Raw genomic sequence first — 10,513 nt, 5'->3', positions numbered from 1 at the left:
ATAGTCTGTCCTGTTTAGCAATTTATGGTATCTCTGCCCTTTTTTTAGCTGAAAATATGTGATGAATATTAAACGTATCTATACTGGTGAATATTATCAAATACAGAGAGAAGTGGAGCCAAAAGACTACCCTACAGAATGTATGGGTATGTTTGAACTTTAAAATATAATTGATGGAGCCGATACCGATTCAGGTGGAAACATTTACTGTTGCAGCAGGAAGTATTTTTTTTTTATAAAAATGCTGTTTTGTCACAAATATGAGAAAAACTAACATTATTAATTGCAAACATATATTTGGATGGTTGCGTGTGTGCAGTTAATTAATAATTACTAATTATTAGTATTAATTAATAATACTCACTCTCTATGTTGGAGTCAGTAAACAAAGTGTGAACCAGAGGGCATGAGGGATCAGTGCTTCAGTATTGTTTTATGCAGGAAAGAGTATTTTTTGTCAATGACATTGGTCAAGGATGAATGTGTCTTTGATTGGGTTTGAATGTTGCTGTGGAAGAGGTCATTAGCCAGCCCGTGCAGTGTTTCTATTATATACAATTTGCGGCCTGCTGCTGCAAAATTTTGCTGCCGCTGCTTCAGAATTTTATAAAATGTCACAAAGTCGCAATTACGCGGAACTGTCTGCTCCACTGAACTCGAACGAACGGTCATCCGCTCTTTCCCCACTTACTCTCTTACATTCTTCCACTGTGGATGAGCAACTGGAACAGGGACAGGATGTCAATCACTCACAAAGTCATGACAACCAAATAAACAGCAGTGTGAGCACAGCAGTTTCTTTTCAGGCAGAGTGACAAACAGGAACGAAAGCCTTGACCGCTGCATTCCCATGAAAACTGCAATCACACGGAACCCGCAACATATGACCGCTAGAGCCCGATCAATGATGGATTTTTAAGGCAGATATAGATATTAAATATTTAATCTGATATTCCAATATATGAGCATACTATATATTTTTTTTAAATACATCCAGAAACACGGAACAAAACAGATTTCCTGAACATTAGTTATTTTTAGTTATTTATTAGTCCTCACTAAAATAATATAATTAAGTGTAAAGATAAACTTCTGTGTCACAACAGAACAGAGTAACATCAAAATATATTAATGTTCTCATAATATAAAATGTATCAAAATACAAACTTGTGGTATGAAGCTTAAAGTCTTTTTTTGAACAAAAACATAATATAGCCCTAAGAAGCAATACCTTTTTTCTCAATAGCAACTTTGAAGTAATTTCACACACGTAGTCCAACGTGGTTATAAAACATATCCTGCAAGCTTTGTTTAAAATGCCTGCAGGTCGGCGGTACATTGCCATTGCAAATATCCCAGAGCCCTAAAGGATTTTCAACAACTTCCAATCAGTTTGATTTCATTTTCTATAAAAGCTTGTAAAACATCAACCTGTTGTCCGTAGTCAATCTATAAACATTTCTTTTCAGAAAAAAATTGGGCTATTAGAATATTTGTGCAGCACTGAGGTCACTTGAATGTAAAAAGGTTGTAGGACCATGAAGACAAATAAATAAATGAATAAAAGGGACATGAATCTCATATGTATTAATATCACACACACAGAAATGCCACACAAGCATTTGTGTTATCTAAAACAGTTCTATATATTTGGAGTCATCCAGTGCAAAAATAAACATATTGAACATTATAACTCATATAAAGGACAAATTAGTTACTTCTTACATACAGTATATCAATCTCGCATTTAACAGGATGGATTCATTCAACAATGACCCTGGGAAACTCTGGGCTTCTAGGCTGGATACAAAACCTTCTGTAAGGGATAGGAAGACAACAAAGACCTCAACAGAACTGTTGTTAGCTCCAAAAGACAGTATGTTTCTTCTAGTTATATTATGAAATGACAAAGTTATGAATCAGAAGGGCCGTTTGGCGTCATATGTGACGCACTAGATCTTGGCAGGGACAAAATGGCCCAAAATGGTCTACGTTGATTAAAGCGCCCCCTAATGGCCCATCTTTGCTAAATGTGGTATAGATCATCGTGGAGAGATGTGAAGCACTGCTCTAAATGTTATCTTTTACTGATAACACTTAATTTGGCTGAGATATGATATACAGTAAATGGCAAAAGTTTGGAACCCCTCTTCTCATTCAATACGTTTTCTTTATTTTCATGAGTATTTATATTGTAGATTCTCACTGAAGGCTTCAAAACTATGAATGAACACATATGGAATTATGTTCTTAACAAAAAAGTGTGAAATAACTGAAATCATGTCTTATATTGTACTTTCTTCAAAGTAGCCACCCTTTGCTCTGATCACTGCTTTGCACACTCTCGGCATTCTCTTTATGAGCTTCAAGAGGTAGTCACCTGAAATGGTTTCCCAACAGTCTTGAAGGAGTTCCCAGAGATGCTTGTTGGACCTTTTGCCTTCACTCTGCGGTCCAGCTCACCCCAAACCATCTCGATTGGGTTCAGGTCCGGTGACTCTCCTTCTCGGTCAAATAGCCCTTACACAGCCTGGAGGTGTGTTTGGGGTCATTGTCCTCTTGAAAAATAAACAATGATCCAACTAAACGGAAATTAGATGGGATGGCATGCCGCTGCAAGATGCTGTGGTAGCCATGCTGGTTCAGTATGCCTTCAATTTTGAATAAATCCCCAACAGTGTCACCAGCCAAGCACCCCCACACCATCACACCTCCTCCTTCATGCTTCATGGTGAGGACCAGGCATGTAGAATTCATCTGGTCACCACGGTTTGCTCCGTCGTGCAAAGACACGGCGGATGGAACCAAAGATCTCAAATTTGGACTCATTAGACCAAAGCACAGATTTCCACTGGTCTAATGTCCATTTCTTGTGTTTCTTGGCCCAAACTCTTCTGCCTGTTGCCTCTCTTTAGCAGTGGTTTCCTAGCTGCTATTTGACCATGAATGCCAGATTTGCGCAGTCTCCTCTTAATAGTTGTTCTAGAGATGTGTCTGCTGCTAGAACTCTGTGTGGAATTCATCTAGTCTCTAATCTGAGCTGCTGTTAACCTGCGATTTCTGAGGCTGCTGACTCGGATGAACTTATTCTATGCAGCAGAGGTGACTCTTGGTCTTCCTTTCCTTGGGCGGTCCTCATGTGTGCCAGTTTGCACTTAGGGACACATTCAAAGTTTTTGCAAATATCTGGACTTACCGTCATTTCTTAAAGTAATGATGGCCACTTGTTTCTCTTTACTTAGCTGATTGGTTCTTGCCATAATATGAATTCTAACAGTTGTCCAATATGGCTGTCTGCTGTGTATCAACCTGACTTCTTCACAACACAACTGATGGTCCCAAACCCTTTTATAAGGCAAGAAATTCCACAAATTAACCCTAACAAGGCACACCTGTGAAGTGAAAACCATTTCAGGTGACTACCTCATGAAACTCATGGAGAGAACACCAAGGGTTTCGAGAGCTATCAAAAAGGAAATGGTGTCTACCTTGAAGAAACTACAATATAAGACATGTTTTCAGTTATTTCACACTTTTTGTTAAGTACATAATTCCATATGCATTCATTCATAGTTCTATATCACGAGATTCAGTTGGATCCAGGGAATGGGTGGATATATGGTTTCTAAATGTCTGATGTACGTTTGGGCGTTATAGGGCCAAACGCAGTTTTTTTTCTTAAAATAACCAAAGTACCACATGCGGGACACGGACCTTAGTGTCCGGCATGAAAGTCCTATGTTTGACCCATCCACCATCCTGGCCAACCTCCCTACGCGTAGTTTCCCCCTTACAACACCCGACCAAGTGCACCTTATATGACAGTGAAGGAGACCCAACTAAGCGGAGACCTTTACCATCATATACCAACGACAAAGGCACACCGACCAAACGTCCGTATTTTACGCCTTCGGAGTGAGGACGGGTTCAACAGCTTGAATGCAGCTAGCGTGAACACCAACGCTGGGGGTCACAGGGGGCTGCTAGCCAGCTGCAGTGCTGGATCTGACCTTAGATTCTCCTGTTGCCTACTAGTAGTATTCAAGTTAGGTTGAACCCTGATTACAAAACTCCAACTGAGAAAATCTGTCAGTCACCTATATTACTACCTGGTGTTATAAGTTGCCATTTCATTATTTGTGTCCACACAAGCAGAAGCAGGGTATCTGAACGTAACATCATGTAGACAAATGCATTACTAGTCAGGCCATGAAATTTGGTTCAGACATTCATGTTTTCCTGAAAATTACTTGTAATAACTATGGTCATCCACTAAAAAAATTTAAATTATTAATAATTAATTAAATAATTGGTTTATTACTAAATATCAGCATATTTGTCGTTCCCCTCAGCTTTGTTTACTGCTAATTTGAAAATGTTACCAACCTAAACCGCATACACATTACACCTGTTTTAAATCTGCATTTTAGCTTTTGTCATTTTAAATGTGCTTTTGTTGGCTTTAAGCTTCAAGGTAAATTTGACCTCACAGAGAACACAGTTTGTTGGTATATGTCAGTGACTGCTGGCTAATCTTTCCTCCAATTTTTCTGCCCTGCTGGATGAGGATGATAATGATAAAAGTATCTTTGGGGCTAGAGGGGCAGATGGGCCCTCATCCTCCCTCCCCCCGTTGCTGGTCTGACCTCCACGTCCCTCGAAAGCATGATACCTGTGAATACCTTGATTATGGCCAGGCCAGACTGCATAGGCCCACAACCCCTCACTGTGCAGGTGAGTAGTGAGATGTTGAGTAGACGGACATGATTGACTCTCACCGCAAACCCTGTCGGAGAGGCGCGTTCCAACAGGGAAAGACAGAGAAATAAAGGGATTTTGAGATGAGGAGAAACAGAGAGAGCCCGCCCTTCATTCTCTGGCTAATTAAGTGTTATTATCCTGCACAACAGGAGGTACCTGAGAAATAATTGGCCACAGCGACAGCTAAATGTTCCAATCTGGAGGTGAAGCCAAAAGCACTGTTAAAGGTCACATGCCATTATGCATTGTGTTGATCTTATTAGTGCTGCAGTCTGTCAAAAGACCCTCCATTAATTCATAGGCAAAATACTTCCTAGATTAAAAATATGCCCATTCCCTTGATTTAAAACCATTTTGTTTAGGTGAGGAAATTAGATTTTTTTTTGTCTGTGATTTCTAACCTGTTCATCAAAGAGAAAATTTTGGCTTTTATACTCACTTACCCAGTAGTGATGATGTCTTTTTGTAGTGCTAATGCCAAATTGAAAAGAAAAGTTATATCAGGGAAAGCGTATAGAAATATCCGCACTAATTCGTGAAATTTGATGATTTTCCTCCTTCCAGCACTATGTGCAGACATTACTGACTGCAGCTAACAGTGTGCCATGCTGTACCAAAAATATATTTTACATGCTATATTACTTGGAGATTTCAATGTTTAACGTATTTGACTAGAGAGGAGGAACTAATAAGTGAAATTAGCTGCTACTGAATGTTCAGTAGCTGTCTTGATATATTTGTCACTATAGGCAAGACGTGCTGTACGCTTCTTTCATTTAAGCATATGGAAAAAAGACACATGATTTATTGTATTTAGGTAGTCTTTAGATTAAGCTTTAGTGTTGAAAAAAGGTTTCTATCTTGATTAACAGAAATACACCAAACAATACAAAGCCTTTGAATGAATACATTGCTCAATGTATGAGCCTGCAGCTGTTTATTTCATTTATCTTTCACGCAAGAATAACTGCTTGAAGTCCAGTTGTGTGGCAAAATTAAATATATATATATATATATATATATATATAATAAATGTCGACCAAGCAGAGTGCACAAACCTTAAACCGAAAGCTAAACATCTGAACAAAATCTTCCAATCACATTTCTCCAATGGCACTTTACCGCGTAATTACCTCAGATCAGCATTTATATTTATATATATACATATGACTATGTACCAATAATTTATTTCTATAATTAGAATTTAATGAATAGTAGAAAATCACAGTAAAAATGAGAATATTCACCATTTCAGTGTGTGAGACTCCAGACAAAACAGCATTGGTCCATTAATGAGATAGCTTAAAATAACCAAAGTGGTGCAACGTTCAGACTGTCTGTGTGGATGCTCGGTCTGCCACTGAGCTCAACACTTTATAGAGACTCTACCTTTTTCTTGTATTTTTTTAAGAGCGTTTTCCTTTTCTTCATATATTCAAGATTTGTAGTCATGAAGCCTCAGGATTAGTGCAGTTAGTTTTGCTTAAGCAGAATTGTGTCCTTTCCCTAACTCACCTCTCCCTGAAGCAAATTCATGTTAACTCGCAGCTCTGCACTGACTTTATACTGAACAAAGACTTCAACAATGAACATTCAGTTTGAATAAGCTGTAACTTCATAAAAACCGCAAAACCGTGCTGGACTACATACATGCTTCTTTTACAAGGAACCCCTCTTGTTTGTGAAGGGACTTTTTTTTTAATCAACAGACTTGTATTTTTGAATCCAGTTTTCCTTGAAAAGTTGAAATCAAACATTTATCCAGCAACTAGCCCAACGTTGCAGTTATTATAGCCCTCATTCACGTCTTCACTGAGCCACGCAAGAACATCTTCAGACGGAAAAGTCTGTGAAGTGTGAGAGCTGCGAGGCAACCGCTTTAATTCTGAATCTTGATCAATATAATGTCTGTCAGTTGTTGTTTACATGTCACCACTGTCACAGGGGAACTTTAAACAATATTAAAGCAATATTTCTAATATTTGACCAAAAATACGATAATTTATCACCGTCTCAAACTGCGATAATGATCCACTCAGTTTACAGTATATCATTTAACAATGCTGTTTGCTATTCATACTTTTTTTCTTGAACTGATAAACAGTCCTTGTAATTTAAGGCTTCCTACAATGTTTCTGCATTTCACTGGATTGAATTACAGTTTTTTTTTTCAGAATGGTTATCCAACATTCATATACAGTGGCTTGCATAAGTTAACACACCCATGCTAAAGTTGATTAAAAAGAGGAATAAAAAAAATCATCTTTTGGAAATTGATAGTAATCTAACCTTTTAAGGACCCCAATTTTGTATGTGAATAAATAACGTATTGTAAATAAATAAATTTTCTTCCTTAAAATACAGGGGGCATAAGTGTACACACCTCTATGTTAAATTCCATAGAGGCAGGTACATTTCCATTTTTAAAGGCCAGTTTTTTCATGGATCCAGGATACTAAGCATCCTGATAAAGTTCCTTTGGCCTTTGGAATTAAAATAACCCCACATCATCACATACATAATTCCCCATGCCAATCTCTATGTATGGTGAAGGGATGTGATGATATGGGGTTGTTTTAATTCCAAAGGCCAAGGGAACTTTGTCAGGGCATCAATTTCCAAAAGATAGTTTTTTTTTTTATTCCTCTTTTTAATCAACTTTAACATGTGCGTGTAAACCTATGCAAGCCAATGTAGATTATGAAATAATGTATACCAGAGTAGATTATTTTGTTGCTTTCTGGCAGAAACCTTGTATCTCCATATTTCATCATTTTGATTTTATTTATAGGTCAATGCTTGGGGTCACCCTTTACATCCGTCTGTAGGTTTTACAAATATTAGAACAGTTTCAAGGCGATTTCATCTGACTTTGTTGAAGGTTCAATAAAACCTTGTTAAATTAGCCTCTTTTCTTTTCCTGAAAAGCAAGTTTTGGGCATTGAAGGTTTTTTGTCCGACGATGATTTGTAGTGTGAGGCTTGGGCATCCATCCCTATAGTCCTTTATCCACACCAGTTTGGCAGTGCCCAACCTCTGTCCACCCCTCCCTCCACAAGTTGCCTGCATTCACAAACTTAAGTCCACACAGGAAATTCTTACTTACTAAAGCAGCTCAGTGAACTTCATTTTGTTATTTTCACCTGTGCTTTTCCCACTGTGACATGTCGAAATCTCTTGAAGGTCATAATGTCTATGCCTATTTTTGTGCAATTTTGTTTATTCACACGTTGTAAAGTGCCAACATACCAACAAAGGGATTTGTTAATATGGCAATTACTTAATAACCACATAACTTGCAAAAATTTGTCAAGGATTATTTGGAGCAAGACACACACCAAGTATATCCTCACCTTAAAGTGATCCTGCCCTGTAAAGTTAGTAAAATACACTGTGCGCACAATAAAAACAAAATGATACACAGTAAAGTTAAAATGTTCCCTCATGAGGACAATGAGAAAAAAAGTCCCTGTGAGAATGTTGAGTGAGACCCTTTGTTCGTGCTGTGAGCAAGTGTTAGCATGAATTAATCAGTACCTAGTAGCACGGTGTTTTGAGTGCTTTGATGAACTGAGGGAGCCATGGCAATACTTTTAATACAAAGGATTATTGCTTTCTTTATCTTTGCACTACAGAACTAAATAAGAATCGATGTGCATTCATAAACTGACTGAACAATGTGACGTGTTGTCATATAACTGAACACCACGCTGTGAATAGCCAAATTTGTTATGAACAACTGACCCAGAGTAGGGTATTATTTGAAAGGAATAATAAGCAGTACCCATCTCAGGAGTTTTCACAGAGCAGATGGCTGATGCAAAAGCAAATAGTGTAAAATTGATCTTTCTTTATTTTCGATTGAAGGAATTCTATTATTAGGTGGCCGTTTTGCAATATTTATGCTTTTCACCCCCTGCTATAATTGCCCCCACCCCCTCCCCCTCTGCCCCCACCGAGCATCCTTGTCAGCATCTTTGTCAGCCAATCATTCCCCTGTTGCTAATAACCAGTTTCCAGCTCTACTGTCCCTCAGATATCATGCCCGCTGTATTGATCAGGCAAGATTGATCAGGGCAGGGGGGCGATACAGCAACATTACATGATTTATTCAAGTTCTAATATTTTGTGTCAGGACTGCCCTCTGGGACGTGGCTGTCTAGGCCTGGTGTACTTTCATTATTTCATCAGACCTTTTTTAAAAAGTACAGCTTTATTTTCTCCCAACACATTCTCACACCTTAATGACATTTTAGGTTGATTTCCAAAGATTTCAAGACAACTCATACGACCGTTTTATTTACTGACACACTGTGGCGGTTTAATCATGTGACCGTGATCTTGTGACCATTCCATTTATTGTACAACTATAGTTATAAACATGTACATACAAGTTCAGGGAACTAAATTATTTAGTTAGAGTTAGTAAAACATGAGGAATTCGCTTAAAATTAGTAACGTTAAGCATGACTCAAATGAGGTTGTAATGTCACAGACTTAAGAATCTAAAACTTCAGTTGATTTCAAAATGACAGTTGACTTTTGGTTTTGCTTGGGACTCAAACCCCATGAATGAAGGGACCGCACCATAAAGGTTGAAGGAAAAAACAGCGACCGCTGCATACAGCTGCGGGGGCGGGGCTTCATGTCTCTTAGTCAAGCATGTCTTCGGAAATGAATACCTTCTATTATCTAACTAACTTGATGTCCAAGCTTTTCTACACTTCCCTCATCAAGCGCAAGGGAATCCACTCTCCATCAATGCAGAAGGCCCGTTTCCAACTGACATGTTTTGTACTGGCAATAAACTAGTTTGAAAAAATCCTGACTAACTAGTGCTTTTATTTTCATTACGCTGTCTATTGAAAATGTTTTTTTTTTTATATCTGTCACTTATTTTACTTAACAGCCAGACAATTTGCATTCTGCAAATGGAAAATTTTAAAGCAATTGAATAAGCTGTTTTCCATTTCTCAAAAACAAGATTTAACCAAAACAAGACAGTCTTGGCTCAAAATAATGCATTAGTATTCAGTTAGAAAAACTATTTTGTGATGCATTAGACATCACCACATGCACAGGCTGTACTTAGAGTACTTATGCCTTATTTGTTTACAAAATCTCACAAACCTAATGTACACAAAATCCCAGTCAAGCAGAGAATTTATTCAGGCTTTAGTGGGGCAGTAAAGCAGGCTGTTCTGCACAGCTTACATTGGGTAGTTTCAGATTCACACTCAAAAGAAAAGCTACAAACAAAACCTCTTCAGTCAATTTAATGAGCAGCTGACACAAGTATAAATGTTTTTGCCTGTGACCTTCATCAGCGCACCAGGAAACACCTTTAGATTCCTTCCTCCGGAATTCTGGAGAATTTGTTCAGGGTTCAGCGGGCCAGTGGTGCAGGCTGTTAGACACAGCTGCCAGGGGAGCGCGCCTTGTTGTTCTGGGGGGGCTTGAGGGCAGGTGAGCTTCTGTCAGAGTAGAGGCATAGGTCAGGCCCATGATGCGTGTGGCATGTTGTTGGTGCAGCTGATGGGGAAAGGAAGAGGGTCAGCGGTTCCTCTCAGGCTTCCATCCCATCCCCCCTCATCCATCTGCCCTGCAGTGACATGCTGTAAGCAGAATAACAAGTCAGCATCTGTCCAGTAATGAGATCCCCCGCTCAGCATTAAGATATCAAATGCTAACATTTGATTATCCTTATTATTAAGGCTAATAGTGTAGCCTTATCAGTTCACTCACTGTAATC

The 10,513-nt window shown here is 38.6% G+C and overlaps 1 long non-coding RNA gene across 1 annotated transcript; it reads right to left on the bottom strand.

The window, feature by feature from the left end:
* Positions 1-1,469: 1,469 nt before the first annotated feature.
* On the bottom strand, positions 1,470-7,139 carry LOC117953007. The gene is made up of 3 exons (XR_004658552.1): positions 7,051-7,139; positions 4,067-4,076; positions 1,470-1,481 (listed from the first exon to the last, which is right to left on the bottom strand). It is a non-coding gene; the product is annotated as an uncharacterized LOC117953007 (long non-coding RNA).
* Between the last annotated feature and the right edge of the window lie 3,374 nt (positions 7,140-10,513).

Source organism: Etheostoma cragini, chromosome 11 (genome assembly GCF_013103735.1).
Source record: "Etheostoma cragini isolate CJK2018 chromosome 11, CSU_Ecrag_1.0, whole genome shotgun sequence".
Classification (NCBI taxonomy): Eukaryota; Metazoa; Chordata; class Actinopteri; order Perciformes; family Percidae; genus Etheostoma; species Etheostoma cragini.
Note: the sequence above shows the minus strand (reverse complement) of the source record. Positions and strands in the feature narration are given on the sequence as shown.